The sequence below is a fragment of the Rhinatrema bivittatum genome, chromosome 12 (genome assembly GCF_901001135.1).
Source record: "Rhinatrema bivittatum chromosome 12, aRhiBiv1.1, whole genome shotgun sequence".
NCBI lineage: Eukaryota > Metazoa > Chordata > Amphibia > Gymnophiona > Rhinatrematidae > Rhinatrema > Rhinatrema bivittatum.
This window is the reverse complement of record NC_042626.1, coordinates 27,549,623-27,568,021: the sequence shown is the minus strand read 5'-3', so window position 1 is coordinate 27,568,021 and position 18,399 is coordinate 27,549,623.

Sequence of the window (18,399 nt, the reverse complement as noted above, 5' to 3'; positions counted from 1 at the left end):
GACCCTGGTGCAGTGTCCTTGGCAGAGTTGCAGATTCGTTCTCCAGCAGAGATTTGTAGGGCGGCGACATGGTCTTCCATGCATATGTTTGCCAGGCATTATCGACTGGATGTTGCGTCGAGGGAGGATGCGTATTTTGTTAGGGTTTGCTAATGGGAGAGTAGGCAGCCCCCTACCCATTTGGGAGTAGCTTTGGTACATCTCACTAGTGTGAACTAGCCCCCCTGGATGAAGAGGCAGGTGAAATTACTGCTAGGCTGGTAATTTCCTTTCCTCTAGATCAGGCAGACCAGTCCATTATCCTGCCCTGGGTTGCCTTGTCTGGTCATACATATTCTGACTTATATGGTCCTTGTCAGGTGTACTTGTAGTAATGGTACAAGGATCCTGGATAGTTTCTCGATCAGCAGAGAACTTGGTAAGTGAATTCCTTCTGTGGGATAGTCCTATTTACTGTTGTTCTATGTTATTTTTGTATTAGTTTCATGCTGAGTCCAGTGCTTACATTAAAAAAAAAAACAAACAAACAGGATTTTGTACGCTAATTCTTTTTAAAGTTTGAGTTGGTTTAGTTGTCCACAGATGGCTTTTGAAGAAAACACTGGCAGGCTGATGTCTGTGCAGGGCTATATGAGAGTAACATCAGCGAGTCAGTGATCTCTGTCTCCATTTGCTTGTTGGAGCACATAACCCACCAGTGTGGACTGGCCTGCCTGTCCTAGAGGAAAGGAAATTATCAAGTAAGTAGTAATTTTCACCTTTTTGGAGAATGTGTACTCCAAAGTTTTATCCTCTGTTCAGCACTTACTGGGTCATTGAATGACAGAAAGTGAATGTGAATGTCAGGACAGGAATTTCAGAGCGGGGTACAACCTGTGACCTCTTGTACAGTATTACTTGTTTATTTACTTTTGTTACTGCTAAAGCTCTGAATAAATATGAAACAGAGCCAATAAAAAGTCACCCAAGTGATCTTGGAACACAGCCAGGCTCTGCTGCACATGCCCCATTGGTTGTACCTACTCCAAGGGCCCTGTGTAACTCCTTCCGTCAGGTAAGGCCTTGCCTACGTTTGTCACAGAACTACAGTGTTAGTGCAGTAACAGAAAAAGGGATGTGTACACCAATGCCTGGACAGCACTGCAATTCATGCTCCATCCACTAGATGGTGCATTAGTTTATCTTATTGAGTACCATCACACATCCCCCTTTACCAACCCAGGGATTATCCTCTTCACTCCTGCTCCCTCTCAACTGTGTGTGTGTGTGTGTGTTTGGGCAGATATATTTGTGCCATTTCAGCCATTATGATGTGTTCTTTTCATCAATGATAAATATACTGTTTTGAGACTCACACAAAGTTGATTGGAAAATCCACATTTTTTATTTTTATTTTTTTAGGCATTGTATACTGAAATGAAAGTAGGGTGGCCAACTTTTCCATGGACCATAACTGGACAACCCACTAAACTTCATGCTTTGGGAGGGGGAAGGGAGATTACCGTTAACATTTTATAAAACAAAGTATAATTATTTCAACTATCCTATTAAACACATCAACAGTAGCCTCTCTCATGCAGTTTTGCTCTCTATCACAACTAAAGCCTTTCTAATACACACTCACTTCCACACTTCCCCATAAACACACAGCCTCCTATCTTACACATAAACACACACACACATCCCCCTATCTCATATACACATGCACACTCCCAAACAAACAGCCTCCTCTCTCAGACACAGGTTGTTCGCTCTCCCTTTCCTTACAACCTTCCCAACCTTTGATCTGTGTCTCCCTTGTGTCACCTGTCTCTCAATATGCCCTCCCCCTCCTCTGTGCATTCCTCACTTGTGCTGCCCTCCTGTCTCTAGTCCCCTCCCTCGCCATGCTCTTGTCTTTTTCTCCCTCCTTCCCTCCTGTCTCCCTCTCCTCCCCAGTGCCTTCCTCTTTATCTCCTTTCCTCCTGTGACCCCCTGTTTCCTTTGTGTCTCTTCTGTCCCTTCCTTTTCCCCATCTATGTCTCCTGCCTTCCCTTATGCTCCCGTTGTGCCTCTCCCCTTCCCTGTGATCTTCCTTCTATACTCCCTCTGTATCTCTTTCCTCCCTTGCTCTCTATGTGTCTTATCTTCCTTTCCCTCCCCTTTTCTCTGTATCCCCTCTGTCTCTCCCCTTTCCCCACTCTGTGACTGATTGTCTCTTTCTCTGCCTTCCCCTCCTCTATTCCTGTATCCCTCTGCTGGCTTGTTGTAGCCCCTCTCTCAGGTCTTGGCCCAGCACTCAGTGAGGGAGGGGGAGGGACCCAGAAGGCATTGCTGTAGAGATCTGTGGAACCACTGGGAAATAAGGGCTGTGCTATTCCCAGCCTCCTTTCTCCATCCGTTCCAATTACAACACAGGAAAGGAGGAAAGAGGGTGGGGTCACAGCACAGCTCTCAGCTCTTGTCTTTTTCTCTCTAACCAGGATGCTGTGGGAAAGAGGAGCCTCTTGCAAAAACCAGGTTTTGGGTGTCCGGTCAGTACTGACCGGACACTGAACAGCACAGCTGAAAACCTGTCTGTCCGGTCCAAAATTGGGCAATTGGCAACCCTAAGTGAAAGCCTTTTGGGATCATTGTGTCTGGCTAAAATGTGTTTCTCTTCATCCAGCCAGACCATACCAGTGAGTTATGCACACCAAGCAGCAGATGGAGACAGAGATCAACAGGCTCACTGATGCTGCTCCTTATATACAACCATGCTGACACAAGTCTGCTTGTCTCCAGCAGATGCTAGGCAAATATCCTGACACCAGGGTAGGCTGAAATGGAAGATGACAGTTGGCTCCTGAGGTGAAAGTTTTGACCTCTCTCCTTTAGTAGAGTAAGGATTGTATTTGGCTTATTGCGAGACAGCTCCTGACGTGAACCTTCTGGGCTCCCTCCCTCAGTGTAGCATAGCTTGGGTCGCAGGGAGAGGCTTTCAAAGGCTTTTCCTGCCTGGGAGTTTGAGATGACTGCCCTGACACCTATCTTCTCTCCTTTTCCCCTGCCCCCTCCCCCCCCCCCCCCCCCCCCTTCATTTTCCTGCCTTCTTCATGATACCGCCTTTTTGTCCGGGAGCCTCTCTTTTAAGACACAGGCTCTGAGCAAGAAATAAAAAAAGGCACAGGTAGACGTGAAGGATCCATATGGTTAAGACTTCAGGAGTCTGGGAGGTATTGCTGAAGGAGGTTCGGCGCTGGCCTGTTTGGCCCCAGGGAGGAGAGATTTTCTTTCAAGGTGTGCAGCAGCAAGGCCCAGGGGGGTGCAGCAGAGGTATTCTGCTCTCTTGGGGGGGGGGGGAGGTTGCGATTACAGTTCTGCCTGGCAATTGGCTGTTTATTCTTCAGCCAGTTCCAATATGTTGAACGTGGGAACAGCAGTCATGTTGAATCTGTGGAGGACTGATGGGGAGCTAAGCTTTCCCTTCGCTGGCCTGTAGGACATATACAGATGATATGTAATTAACAAAAAAAATAGAATGGTGAGCCACTCAAGCACTTAGTTCCTGCTGAAAGAAAGAGCACCATGGCAGGTCGGCAGCCATTTTGGGACTGCGGGGGACGGTAAGTAGTCTCTCCTTTAGTTCTACGGAGCAGACTCTGGCAATTAAGTTGCAACTGACTTTATTTGAGGAATTTTCATGGCCCTTCTATGTTGGCGTTCCTTGGCATGAGCTTTAGTGCCCTAGGAAGTCCAGTGTGGTTTATTCAAGGTGTTTTACGTGGGATAGAGATCATTACCAAGTCTGCTCTTGTTTTTGTTTTTTTTTTTACCTGTGTCTTGGAAATTCTAAGGAGTGAGGAAAGTGGAGGAAGGAGAATTCCTTCCAGATGGAAGGATAGTTCCACCTTATGGATTCTTCCCTGAGGGAGAATTTTTTTGCCTTCTTGATTGGTTCCATGCGGCTAACGCAGAGTACTGTCTAAAAAAAAAAAAAGGGGGGGGGGCTAGGATAGTTTCAGTTATTTTGAGAGACCTTCATGGTTAGGGTCCTTCTAAATACCCTTCAGTCTTAGACTGAGGGACCCATTAATGATATGCTCCAATAGTGTACATTTAAAGGGGGCGCTCCTTGCCTGCATTGTATTCTTGGTGAATCAGGAATGAAAGAGGCTTATATTTCCTATGGAATGGGTGCACTTGTGTTCTGCCCCTAAAGGATTACCATTCAGTGGAAGGTGTTGCAGCCTTTAAGGATGTGCATAATGGCAGAAAGTATTCTTGCTGAAGCAGGATGTGCAGCTGCTAGTGCGGCATTTCAGTTTGCAGTTGGTGGAGATTTTTGTACTGAGGTCTAGGGTGGAGTTGGCAAAATGCCTTCAAATTTCCTTCACATAGCCACTGCTTATTACTGGCATTAGTAGCATGAGATCTGTTTAATGTTTGGGTACTTGTATCCTGGATTGGCTACTGTTAGAAACAGGATACTGTGCTTGATGGACCCTCAGTCTGACCCAGTATGGTAACTTTTTACATTCTTAAATTTTCCACCACAAATGAATCCAAGAGTGGAGTATCTGCCTGAATCCTCCTTGGTTCAGTTCATGCTGCAGCTAGATGTATGGAGCCATTATATAATCCTATGTACAGCATAGAGGTCCCAGGGAGCATTTCTTGACATGGCAAGCCTTCCGTCCCTTGGTCCTAGCGGTTGTGGAAGGCGACTGTGGTTGGTCAGCATTTTTCCATCTCTAACTGCAATTTAACAAAGCTTCACTGAGCATTACCTCCTGGAGGTCAGGACTAGAGAGGAGGCCTTCTTTACCTTAGCATTTTTTTAGAGAGACATGGGCAGCATGTTGCCCTATAAGGCAACATGCTGCCCACTAGTCTGACAATGAAGAAGGTGAAATTACTTCTTACCTGATCATTTCCTTTCCTTGAATACAATCAGACCAGTTTAGGGCTCTCTGGTTGCTGCTGGCATCTTCAATGTCATTATTCACTCTCTGCATTATAGCAGATGTCATGCAGACAAGTAAATAGGGTTAGGAAGCTCCGTGAAAGTCTATGCTTCGCTGCAGGTGAGTGATTTTTTATTCTACTGTTTTGAAAAGCTTCCTTCACTTCTACTTGCTGTTGCTTCTAGAAATCCACTGGTTAAAAAATAAAAAAAAAATGGTAAGATGGTTAACTTGTTAATTGTGTTAGTTGTCCTCAGTTAGCTTGTTACAGAAATACTGGCAGCACGGATGTATATAAGGAGTGACACATATTAGGCAAGCCTGTTGATCTCTGTCTTCATCTTCTGCTTGGTGGGCATTAACCCCTGGTCTGGACAGGTCTGATTGTATTTAAGAAAAGGAATGATCAGTAAATGTGCATTCATTACATCTGTTTCAGCAGGTACTTGTGTATTTCGCCGACTTTTCTAGTATATGTAAGAAAATGGATAATATGCATGTATCTCATGAACCAGAAAGTCGATGAGGTATGTGTGTACCCACCGAAACGGATGTGACGAATGCACATCCCTAATGATCAGGTAAGAAGTAATTTCACCTTTTGGGAGACTGTTACAATAAGTGCTTAGAATAATATTTATCATCTTTCCAGATCAGTCCAGTACAACTGGATTTAGCTCCCTGCCAGTAGAGGGAGATAAAGAAGATTATGATTTGCTGACACTATCCCTTATAAGGTACAGTGAAGCCTGCAGCAGATGGTAGAGGTGCTGAATCCTGCAATGTGGATTGGAGACAAATTGCTCCGAGATAGTTTCGCACTTGGGTGTTCTGTAGGGTTGAGCAGAGGGGTTGGTGGACCTTTCTTTGCTTGGTCTTGGAGTCAGGATAGGAAGAGAGAAAGCCAGTGGTACTAGTTCCTTCCTTCCCTCCTGTAGCAGACTGGGGTCTGATTCCTTCTTATAACATAGAATCATAGAAATGACGGCAGAAGAAGACGAAATGGCCCATCCAGTCTGCCCAACAAGCTTTCGCAATCTTTTTCTTTTTTCTCATACTTATCTGTTACTCTTGGCCCTTAGTAACCTTTTGGTTCTATTTCCCTTCTACCCTCACCATTAATGTAGAGAGCAATGTTGGAATTGCATCTAAGTGAAATATCTAGCTTAATTAGTTAGGGGTATTATCCGCCGCAATAAGCAAGCTACACCTATGCTTATTTGTTTACTCAGACTATGTAATTCAGTCCTTGTTGGTTGTCTTTATATAGATTCACTTTTCTTCATTCCCCCTTGCCATTGAGGCAGAGAGCTATGCTGGATATGCATTGAAAGTGAAGTATCAGGCTTTCTCCTCTGCCGTTGAAGCAGAGAGCTTCTCTGTTATTTAGGGAGTTGATATCGTTCCTGGTTCTGGTGGCTGACATCAATCTTCCTGTCAGGAAAGTATATTGGGGCTTTTTCATTAAAGATTTTTTTAAAAGATTAATTTTAAGCCGGGTGCTTATGGCCTTGTTTTTTGGGAATGGGTAAGGCTCTATGCATCAGCTGTCAGCAGTACTCATACCCCAGAGGAGGAAAGGGGGCTCAGTAAGTGAGGACAGCAGCATTCCACTTTTTGGTGGACTGGCATTATGGCGGTTCCCGCAGAATGTGGTTTTGTTTCTAAATAACATGAGAACTGGCAACTCTTATCTTACCATATTAATCATAGAATCTGCCTTCATAACCAATCACTTGGGTGCATGTTCCTCAAATTAATGGCCAAGTAGTTTATTAGAGTTTTCTTTTATGTGTGATATTGCCTGCAGTCTTCCAACTGGCTTTTGCCTAAGCAAGCCTTAGAAAGAAGGAACATTGAGAGCAGGTCATCCTGAACAGCCAGACTAGCTGTGACAACAGGAGGAAACTTCATCGCAGGATCCAGCTGTGCCCAGCCTTGTGGTGTGCAGGAAGAAGGAGAGAATGGATGTGACAGTCTGCTTCCCAGAGGCAGTTTCTCAGTGGTATGTCTTTCTTCAAGATTCCCACTGCTTTCGCCTTCAAGTTTCTCCTACCACCAAGATTTTTGTCCCTGGTGAAAAGTTATTTTAAAAAATAAATTTAAAAAAAAACTAAGCACTTCAATATCTGTGCTTCAAAAAGAGAAGTTGGAGGGATGAGTGCCTTAGATTTCGCCAAGTGAGACAAGAATTATCCAAGTAAAACCTTTCTAGAACCTGCAGCATACAGTACCGACTCAAGCACTATTTTCCTGAAAGGTTTATATCCCTGTGTGGAATTTCAAATCATATTGAAGAAAACGAAGTGCCCATGAGCTGGGCACAGTTTAGCAACACGTTTGCAAATAATCTTTGCAAGCAGAAGCTGCAAATATACATTTACATTAATCTGTCTGATCTTTTTTGGCTCATAATCAACCCTGTGATCTGCTAATTTTATCCTATTTCCTTTGCACTCAGGCAAGCCAATCCCCACACGTGGATTATGCACCTCTACCAGCAGATGGAGGCGGAGTAAAAGCTGATGTCATGGATATATAGTTCTGCCCTGACAGCCCGCCAGTATTCTCCGTCTCCAACAGATGGTGGACATGAATTTCCCTATTGAGGATTTCCTGTAGTAAAAAAAAGAAAAGGAGAAGATTATCGTACCACATGTACTCCTGAGGTGACACCAATGGGTCCCTCCCTCAGTTGAGTGCCTTTAGTTTGGTAGCCTTTTTCAGGTGTGGACTTAAAAAAAAAATAAAAAAATAGGCAGAGCGGTTGACGGATGAGGGAGGTTTGGCAGTGAAGGGTATCACCCTCTCCTCTCATAGCCATAGACCTGGTCCTACTCTCAGCCAGGACTGGCAGAGCTCAGGTTAAAAAAAAAAAAAGTAAAAATAAATGAAGACTGGCAGAGAGTATAGAGGTTTTATTCCCCTATTCCTTTCATACCAGGTCTTACTCCCTTCATGTGAGTGGTCAGAGTTTTTTCCTTCCTCCCTCTCACTTCTCTGGGGAGTTTAGGGTGGTGCGGGGGCAGTGCAGGTGCAGCAGGTTGAGCAGCCTCTGGCTGGGCCCTGCTCCCAGGCTTGATTCTTTTGAGCCATGTGATAGGCCATAGCAACACTGTCACTGCTTGTTTGTGCACATGATTGCCATGCGGCGGTGTGGTACAAAGGTTAGAGTTTAGCTCAGGCATGGATGTTCTTTAAAAATACCATCTTGGAAGCCCAGAATAGATGTATTCCATGCATTAGAAAAGGTGGAAAAAAGGCTAAACAACTACTGGCGTGGTTGAAAGGTGAGGTGATAGAGGCTATAATATCTAAAAGAACATCTTTCAAGAAATGGAAAAGGGATCTGAATGAAGAAAGATGCAAAACATTGATAAGGAAGGCAAAAAGAGAATTTGAAAAGAAGCTTGCCATGGAAGCAAAAACTCATAATAAAAACTTTTCCAGGTATATTAGAGGTAAAAAGCTTGCGAGGGAGTCAGTTAGGCCATTAGATGATCAATGGGTTAAAGGAGCACTTAAGGATGACAAAGCCATAGCAGAGAGACTAAATGAATTCTTTGTTTTGGGATTCACTGAGGAAGATGTAGAGAGATACCCATGCCAGAAATGATATTCAAAGGTGATGATTCAGAGGAACTGAAATAAATATCAGTGAACCTGAAAGGTGTACTAAGACAAATTGACAAACTAAAGAGTAACAGATTACCTGGATCAGATGGTATACATCCCAGAGTGCTAAAAGAAATAAAAGAGAAATAAAATTGTGAACCTGCTATTAGAAATTTGTAAACTATCAATAACATCATCTATGGTACCTGAAGACTGGAGGGTTGCCACTGCAATGCCAATTTTTAAAAAGGGATCAAGGAGTGATCCAGGAAACTACAGACTAGTGAGTTTGACATCTGTGCCAGGCAAAATGGTAGAAAGTTTCATAAAGAACAAAATTACTGAACATATAGATGGGCATAGTTTAATGGGACAAAGCCAACATGGATTTAGCCAAGGGAAGTCTTGCCTCACAAATTTGCTACATTTGTTTGAAGGCATAAATAAACATGTGGATAAAGGTGAGCCAGTTGATATAGTGTATCTGGATTTCCAGAAAGCATTTGACAAAGTCCCTCATGAGAGACTTCTTATGAAATTAAAATGTCATGGGATAGGGGGCAATGTCCTGTTGTGGATTGCCAACTGGTTAAAAGATAGAAAACAGAGAATAGGGCTAAATGGTAAATTTTTCCAATTGTAAAAGGTGAGTAGTGGAGTGCCCCAGGGATCTGTTCTGAGACTGATGCTTTTTAATATATTTACAAACAATCTGGAAATGGGAACAACAAGTGAAGTGATCAAATTTGCAAATGACACAAAGTTAGTTAAAGTTGGTAAATCATAAGAGGATTGTGAGAAATTGCAAGAGGACATTGCAAAACTAGGAGACTGGGTATGCAAATGGGCTATCAAAAGGCTATCCTGGAAGGAAATTGGGCATGAGGCATATTTGCCTACATTAGGTCTGAGAACCAGGTTCACAATTTGGTTAAACTAAAAACCAGACTTGGAGAACTGGTTTGGGAACCTCTGAAATCTCACATGGCCACATACCCGTTAGCTTTCATTCTTTCAAATTACATATCATATATCACAGCTTTCATTCTTTCAACACACAAGTAAGGAGCCATTTTTCTACGTCTGAGTGCTTGAATGATTTTTTGTTTCCTTACAGACATTCTGATTTCTGCTAAAAACTAAAATCTCCACAATGGGGAAAAGAGACTATTTCCACTTAACCTTTAAGAAGCTCCTTTTCATTTCTCATCCGTGAAATACTGGGAAAAACCTAGGAAGGTGTAAGGGTGCTCTGAAGTTTTCTATAAAGCCAGACTAAAGGACCACTGTTTTGATCTATATATTATTTTGTTTACAGTGCTGCTGTGATTTCTGGTTTCACTATTGAGAGAGGTTTTTTTGGGGAGGTGGAGGAGTGCACTAATTGTTTTGGGAGCAGATGTGGAAGCTGCCCAATTTGAAAACACATCCTTTAAAATTACTTTATTGGAATTTTGCTTCTTAGCAGAGCTCTTACCTTTTACTACACACCAACTGCAGGCAGATTAAACAACCAGACAGAGGCCAACAGAGAGAGTGTCCCTTATTGGAAATGATGTCTTCCCCTGTATACTGAGTGTAATTATGTGCAGCTGAGACCCAGAGCCTCCAAATGACACAGTTCAAGGAGGAAGATTTTTAGGTGGTCCTGGGTTTCTGACAACTCCCCTATCCCCTCAACCTGATGCATGAAGGGTACCCGCAGCACTGATATATTATGTATACCCTAGAGGAAAGGCGAGATAAGAAAAATAAGATAAAGTGGGCCCAAAAATCCAATTAAGAAAAATGCTCCTATACTGCCACCTAACTCAAAAGCACAGCCTCCAGACTCTCAGTAGAGAGCTGCTTAAATAATCTCCAGGGGATGGCTATCTTAGCACTCTCAAATGTTTCCATGCACAGGAGACCAGCCTCTTTCAGTGGAAACAAGGCATCATGGGATGAGGGTGAAAGGGGATAGACTCAGGAGTAATCTTAGGAAATATTTCTTTATAGAAAGAGTAGTGGATGCATGAAATGGCCTCCTAGTGGAGGTAGTCGAGACAAAAATGATATCTGAAGTCAAGAAAGCATGGGATAAACACAGGGGATCTCTGAGGGAGTAATGAGAATTGAAAGGGCTACATAAATTGAATGGATGGGCAGACTAGTTGGGCGATATGGTCTTTTTCTGCCGTTTTGTTTCTATGTTTCAGAGTGGCAGATGCTACCATAAGAAGCTTGCTAGGCAGACCAGATGGACCATTTGGTCTTTTTTTTGCCATCATTACTGTTACACTGGAATGCTAGTGCCAAATCCTGGGCTAAGTAAAAGTCTCCTTCTTTCAACTGGGTCAGCTCTCTATGAGCACCTTCAAGAGATCAGCCATCAGGAAAATCAGAAAATATAGGGAAGAGGTTACAGGGTAGCTTGCTTGTTTTTTTAACCCAAGAAAAGATTATTTTGCTGCTCCTGTTGGAGTTGCTTTTATTTAAACTTTATTAGTCATTGGAAAGTCATGCAGAAGCAATTTTACGGTACAGATAGCACTTATGCAGTATGATTATCTCGTGACAATTATATTTACACTGTCTATATTGCATATCCCATGTTAAAGAAAGAGTAACGTGACAGGCCTGCCATTATTACAATTCGTGTTCTAAGTCAATCTTAAGTAAACTATATGTCGCCCATCAGCCACAGCACTCCCTCAGGCCCCAGTACACAACTCGGGTACCATCCATTATTTTGCAGGCAAGTTTGTGCTCATGCACCATATTGGGTCCAGAGCGCCATGGGCCTGCCTTCCAAAGAGGTCCTAAACTTACGTTTGAGCACAAAGCTGTTAGGCGCTTGCTGGAGGGTGCATATCAAATGTCAGGATTAGGATGCAAACCTGGATCTTCAGTTTTTGGAGTGTAGAACATAAGAAATTGCCATGCTGGGTCAGACCAAGGATAAGGAAGACCTGCTCCTTTGCAACCTTTTAAGGGGACCTGAGTCAAGGATATTCTGGTATTTTTGGAATAAGTTTCTGGAAAAGATTTTTGGTTACCAATGCCAGGAGGAAGATTTCTACTGCCCCCTTCCAACCTGTAGAACCCCAAAAACAAATATGTTTCTATGTTAGAACTAGCCTGTGAGATGCAGCCCCCTGTGATATTTGTTTTTGGGGATCTACAGGTAGGAAGGGGCAGTATTTCCTAGTGTCAGTCATTCTAAAGGAACACTGACTCAGTTAACACTGAGAAAGAGGCACATTTGAACTGTTTATTTTTGTGTGAAGAATATCTGGAGACTTGTTGTGAGCTAGACTTTGAGTATTTTTGGTTGCAGTAAATTTTTGTTGAATGCCCCACCAGAATGTCCTGCTTGTTTTCTTCAGTGTGTTAGGTGTCCTCAAGCAAGGGCATCCCAAGCATGAGTTCTGTAAACCAAGAGAAATCAAAGGAAGTGAGAGGCACCCCTGTGAGCCTAGGGCCTCTGTGCTTTAACCTCCTCCTCACCAGAACGGACCCTGGTGGCCTGCAGAGGACTATACTGGTGTAAGAAAGGGGAGGGTTGTGAGGTCTGGGAGAAGAAATGGCCCCAGGAACAACAGCCTCTGCATTGCTGGTCACTCTTCTGGTCACTCTTGGGGGGGTTATAACTATAAATGGTGATTTCCTGAGTCACTGGGATAGTTTTGAAGAAAGAGACATCTTGGAGGAAGCTGGGTAAAGGTAGTAAAGAAGGCTGCAGTATGCCTATGACTACATTGGCTCTGCAGAAAAGGAGTGGCAAAGGGCCAGCCTGAGAGGATTCAACCCTTAGACAACAGGGTAAGGATTTGCTCTGGCCATGCCTCCCTGCCATCTGTGAGTAACGTGAAACAGTGGAGGATTTTCTACCATCCTCTTGGGGTCTGAAGAGTCAAAGGCCTTCATGGGGATTCTAAGAGATCCCATAGGTTTTGTGTATTGCTTAAGCAGCCTAAGAAATTGCATCTGCCTCTAAGTGAGTTGTGAGGTATTCAAAAGTTTCCCACTTGTAAAATTGTGGAGAGCAGAAAATTAGAAAAAAAAAAAAAGAGAGATGCTGACCGAGAAAATCGAACTACAGACAGACACCAAATAAACTCTAGGGGATGTGAATGAAGAGAAGAGGCATGGGGGTAGCTTGCGGGAATGACAGCTACTACCTGGAGATAATGCCCTTATTCAATAAACATACTCACTGTCAATGTGACTCCAGCATTGCTCTATGCTTCAACGCCAAGAGGAAATGTGGTAAAAAGGATTTGCATTCACAAAAAACTGGGGAGTAGCTTGCTTGTTGCAGCGGTTACTACCCCAAACCAAATAAGTCTGATACTTCACTTTCAATGCATATCCAGCATAGCTTTCTGCTTCAATGGCAGGGGGGAAATAGGAAAATAGGATTTATATTCAGGCAACAACCAACAAGGACTGAATTACATAGTTATGGGTGTAGCTTGCTTGTTAGGTGGTTACTACCCCGAATCAATTAAGCCTGATACTTCACTTGGAATACATATCCAGTGCAACTCACTGCTTCAACGTCAGGGGCGGGGAATAAAGAAAAGAGGAATTATATTCAGACAACAACCAACAAGGACTGAATGGCACAGGCTGGGTAAACAAATAAGCTTGGGAGTAGCTTGCTTATTGCAGCAGTTACTACCCCTAACCAATTAAGCTAGATACTTCACTTAGATGCAGCTTCAGCACTGTTCTCTACATCAATGGCGGGGGTGGAAGGTAACTAGAACCAAAAAGTTACTAATAAGGGCCAAGAAGAAAAAAAAATGTGAAAGCTTGCTGGGCAGACTGGATGGCCCGTTTGGTCTTCTTCTGCTGTCATTTCTCTGTTTCTATAAAATAGTTTCATGAGGGGAAGGAATAGAGATGGCCCATGCAGCACCCCCTCCCCCACTATTTTCTGGTTGTGCAGTTCCTGGGTATGCCAATGAGGCACTGGCACTGCTCCAACCCTTTCAACAGAGAACAAGTGTCCTGATATTTTCATGACTCATTTAGTCTTTATGCAAAAGGCAATATCCAAAGATTCACAGGTCTCAAATAATAATCTGATATTAAGACAGCCTGCTGCTTTGAGGCTCTCCCAGGCTCGACTTCTGACAAGAAGCACAATTGAATATAAAAGCATCCATCCAGCCGTGTCAGGAAAAAATGGAACAGAAATGCCTGGTGATTTGTCTGCACTTGTACTGAGTGTTCACAGCATTAATAATCTGTTCCTTTTAGCAGAGAACCCAGAAGCACTGTCTTCCAATTCATCAGCACAATGTCAAATTCAAGGGCAGGAAAGCACTTCCTGCAGCCATCAGGGTCAGTTCATTTCCTGGACTTTAAATAATAGTGCCAAATCATGTTTAATACATGATGTGGAAGCACACCTGTCCACTGGGCCATGGGAGTCAACTTGCCAGCAAGATTGGGGGGTGCTAAACTCAGCACAAATAACCCCTCCCTGGACACACTGAAGAAGCATACTCAATATTTGTCATGCTCAAGTATCCTCTACACCCACAGAGCTGGCACCTATGCACTAGATACAGAAATAACTTCTTTAGTGCTCCAAACAAAGGAGGCAAGTTATTCACAGTTTATTCACTGACCTACCCACACTAACCGTGTCCCCCAAAGAAAGCAAAATCCATACTCAACCTTGTCCTCGACACTGCACTGAAAAATGGATTTTGGGCTGCTTTTTCAGAGGGTCACTTTCAGGGGGCCTGCTTTACCCACAGAAATGGACCCAGAACTGAGCAACCGATGCATCCAGAAAATGACTCACATGCATGATCTATATGTATGGGGAGAGGGGTGGAGTCTGGGCAGAGATGCGACCTTTTGATTTTAGAAATTACACATACAAATCACATGCATGATCTATATATGTTCTTTTACACACATAAATTATCTCGGCAAAACTAAGCACACCAAGCAGCAGGTACAATTGTGTGTGTAGTAGTTTTGCTGAGATCATTTTCAAAGGGAACTTATGCGGGTAAGCCAGCTTTGAAAATTATCATAACTTGTGTGCGATGTTACAGAATTACCTCTAGCGTGTATATGCTGAGGGCTCTTTCCTTCATAGCATAGAGAATAAGCACGAGATCACCAGCGGCCCTAATTATAATTCTGCTAGTATGAGGGTAATATTCTAAATGTATACAGTTTAAACTTGTGTACCCAACGTAAAAAGCATATTTGAAGATTGTTCCTTTCTCCCCCTGTAGATAGAAGTATGCACACTGCTCAGAAGATGGGCTTTTACCCATGGGGTTAGGTCAGAGGAAGGAAATCCCTGTGCATTCTTTCGCAGAGGGCTAGTTTCAAATGTATTTCTTATGAGTATTGAACTGTTAGCATGAGAGGGGTGGGGGAACTCTTGGCCCATTTATTCTAAGCTGCACACGGCAAGTCAGTACTGCAAATACATCCTCAATTTGGCAGATATTAACCACAGGAATTCCACAAGGATCCACACTATCTGCAACCTTGTTTAATATTTATAGGTCCCAGTTGTGCAAACCGTTAGCTGGTCTGGTCTAGGGGTCCAGTATAAACTTTATGCAGATGATATATAGGGGTTTTTTTTCCTAAGTTATGATCCTGGTCTGCAACCAATGCATTGCTTAAAATTTACTTTTTGGCTATTAAAGCTGGCTTAATCACAACTGTCTGGCACTGAATGAGGACAGTGCCGGGAAAAATAGTGGAAACTATTCTCAAGATCAAAATCGTAGAGCATATAGAAAGACATGGTTTAATGGAACACAGTCAACATGGATTTACCCAAGGGAAGTCTTGCTTAACAAATCTTCATTTTTTTAAAGGGGTTAATAAACATGTGGATAAAGGTGAACCGGTAGATATAGGGGCGGATTTTAAAAAGCATTTACATGCGTAAATCTGGGTTTTACGCATGTAAATGCACTTTACTCGAGTAAGTGGGCTTTTGAAAATTGCTACAATATATGCCATTGAATCGTCCATAGGATTTATTCGCAAAAGTGCACTTTATGTGAGTAAATGGCTTTTGAAAATTGCTACAATAGTAGTTACATTTATGCGCGTAACTCCTTTGAAAATTACCCCCATAGTGTATTTGGATTTTCAGAAGGCGTTTGACAAAGTCCCTCATGAGAGGGATAGGAGGCGATGTTCTTTCGTGGATTACAAACTGGTTAAAAGACAGGAAACAGAGAGTAGGATTAAATGGTCAATTTTCTCAGTGGGAAAGGGTAAACAGTGGAGTGCCTCAGGGATCTGTTCTTGGACCGGTGCTTTTCAATATATATGTAAATGATCTGGAAAGGAAGACGACGAGTGAGGTTGTCAGGTTTGCGGATGATACAAAATTGTTCAGAGTGGTTGAATCACAGGCGGACTGTGATGCATTGAGGGGAGGACCTTGCAAGACTGGAAGACTGGGCATCCAAATGGCAGATGAAATTTAATGTGGACAAGTGCAAGGTGTTGCATATAGGGAAAAATAACCCTTGCTGAAGTTATGCTATATTAGGTCCTGTATTAGGAGCTACCACCCAGGAAAAAGATCTAGGCATCATAGTGGATAATACTTTAAAATCGTCGGTTCAGTGTGCTGCAGCAGTCAAAAAAGCAAACAGAATGTTAGGAATTATTAGGAAGGGAATGGTTAATAAAACGGAAAATGTCATAATGCCTTTATATCGCTCCATGGTGAGACCGCACCTTGAATACTGTGTACAATTCTGTTCGCCGCATCTCAAAAAAGATATAGTTGCGATGGAGAAGGTACAGAGAAGGGCAACCAAAATCATAAAGGGGATGGAACAATTCCCCTATGAGGAAAGGCTGAAGAGGTCAGGGCTGTTCAGCTTGGAGAAGAGACGGCTGAGGGGGGATATGATAGAGGTCTTTAAGATCATGAGAGGTCTTGAATGAGTAGCTGTGACTCGGTTATTTACACTTTCGAATAATAGAAGGACTAGGGGGCATTCCATGACGTTAGCAAGTAGCACATTTAAGACTAATCGGAGAAAATTCTTTTTCACTCAACGCACAATAAAGCTCTGGAATTTGTTGCCAGAGGATGTGGTTAGTGCAGTTAGTGTAGCTGGGTTCAAAAAAGGTTTGGATAAGTTCTTGGAGGAGTAGTCCATTAACTGCTATTAATCAAGTTTACTTAGGGAATAGCCACTATTACAATCAACAGTAACATAGGATCTTCTTAGTGTTTGGGTAATTGCCAGGTTCTTGTGGCCTAGTTTGGCCTCTGTTGGAAACAGGATGCTGGGCTTGATGGACCCTTGGTGTGACCCAGCATGGCAATTTCTTATGTTCTTAAAGTGAAATCCTGATTCTAAGCAGATTGGTGTTGGATGATGTTCCGGTATCTTTCAAGATTGAGAATGTTGATACTCAAGTGTCCAAGTCTGTAAAGAGTTTAGGAGTTATATTAGACTCTGAGTTATCATTGAGACCTCATGTAAAATCAGTAGTGAACTCATCATTTTATAACCTCCAAATGCTGCGCAGACTCAAACCATTATTGATCCCCATTGGCATGGACTACTGCACTTTGCTCCTGATGGGTCTTCCTGGTAATACCCTAAAGGCTTTGCAGGTAGTCCAAAACTCAGCTGACAGAATTTTACCTGGGACCCGTTCTTGGGAACATATCACCCTCGTTTTACAACCCTTGCCTTTGGCTATCTATCGAAGCAAGGGTTAAATGCAAGGTTTTTATGATTGTGATGTTTAAACTGCTAAATAAAATTATCGCACTGTGGGCCAGTGTGTTACTATGTTTTCATATCCCTTCTAGATCTTTAGGCTCTTCAAACTCCAGGTTGCTAGAAATCCCTTCCTCTCAATTGGTGCATTTGAATGAGGCGCATGAAGGAATTATGGAATATGCTTCCTGATCAAATTAGAAGATTAACATGCACGATATTTAGGAATGCAGTAAAATTTTTCCTCTTTAGCCAAGTGTATATTGGAACATAATATGATTGCCGTTTTGAAATCAGATAGGGTCATTTCCCTTTAGGGCAAGCAGAGTGGTTTGTTCTTGCTAACCCTGTTTTTATTGTCATTTTATTGTTTTAATGGTCTATTTATGGCATCTGTTTTATTATTTTACCTTTGTTGTTTTAGTTCATTTTTATGCTTGTACATAAAATTGAACTAAAAATTTTATGATTTATGTAATTAATTATATATGCTTTATTGTTATCCGCCTGGAGCTTTGGACATGAGCGGAATAGAAATTTTTTAAATAAATAAATGCCACCTGATGTGCCACAGTGGAAGCGTGATAAGCACCGGGACTGGTATTCGAGAATACTTATGAATGCTCATGAGAGGTATTTGCATCTGCTGGTTCCAGACTATAATTCATGAAAATGTAAAAGGCCCAGAATCCATTATCCTTATCATGAAACCAGACTGCATGTTATTAAGAGAAATGAGCACATCATTTCATTGTTAAAACTTCTCCTAAACTCCATGTAAGTAGTCTGAAGCCCAGCTGTGCTTCCTTCGTGGGCCTTTTAACATAGGGAACAACTGTGCTTGTATGTGGTTGTTGGATAAAGTCTAAGTGCCCTAGGAGATGACTGAGCTGCACTACACTGCTTTCGGGTTCTTTCTGTATTGGGTATTGGGTTGCATTACTCTACTTTCTTAGCAGGGATTTTATAGAGTTCATGACAATTTTTATTTTTCTGTTTCTGAATATCTTCAGGAGGGCAGGAGCAAGCCCCCCCCCCCCCCTCCCTGCTAGTCACTGAAAGCAATAGTTTGTGGTAACCTCAGCTTTTTTTTTCTTCCAAATATATTGGGATTGGTAGCAGGCCCA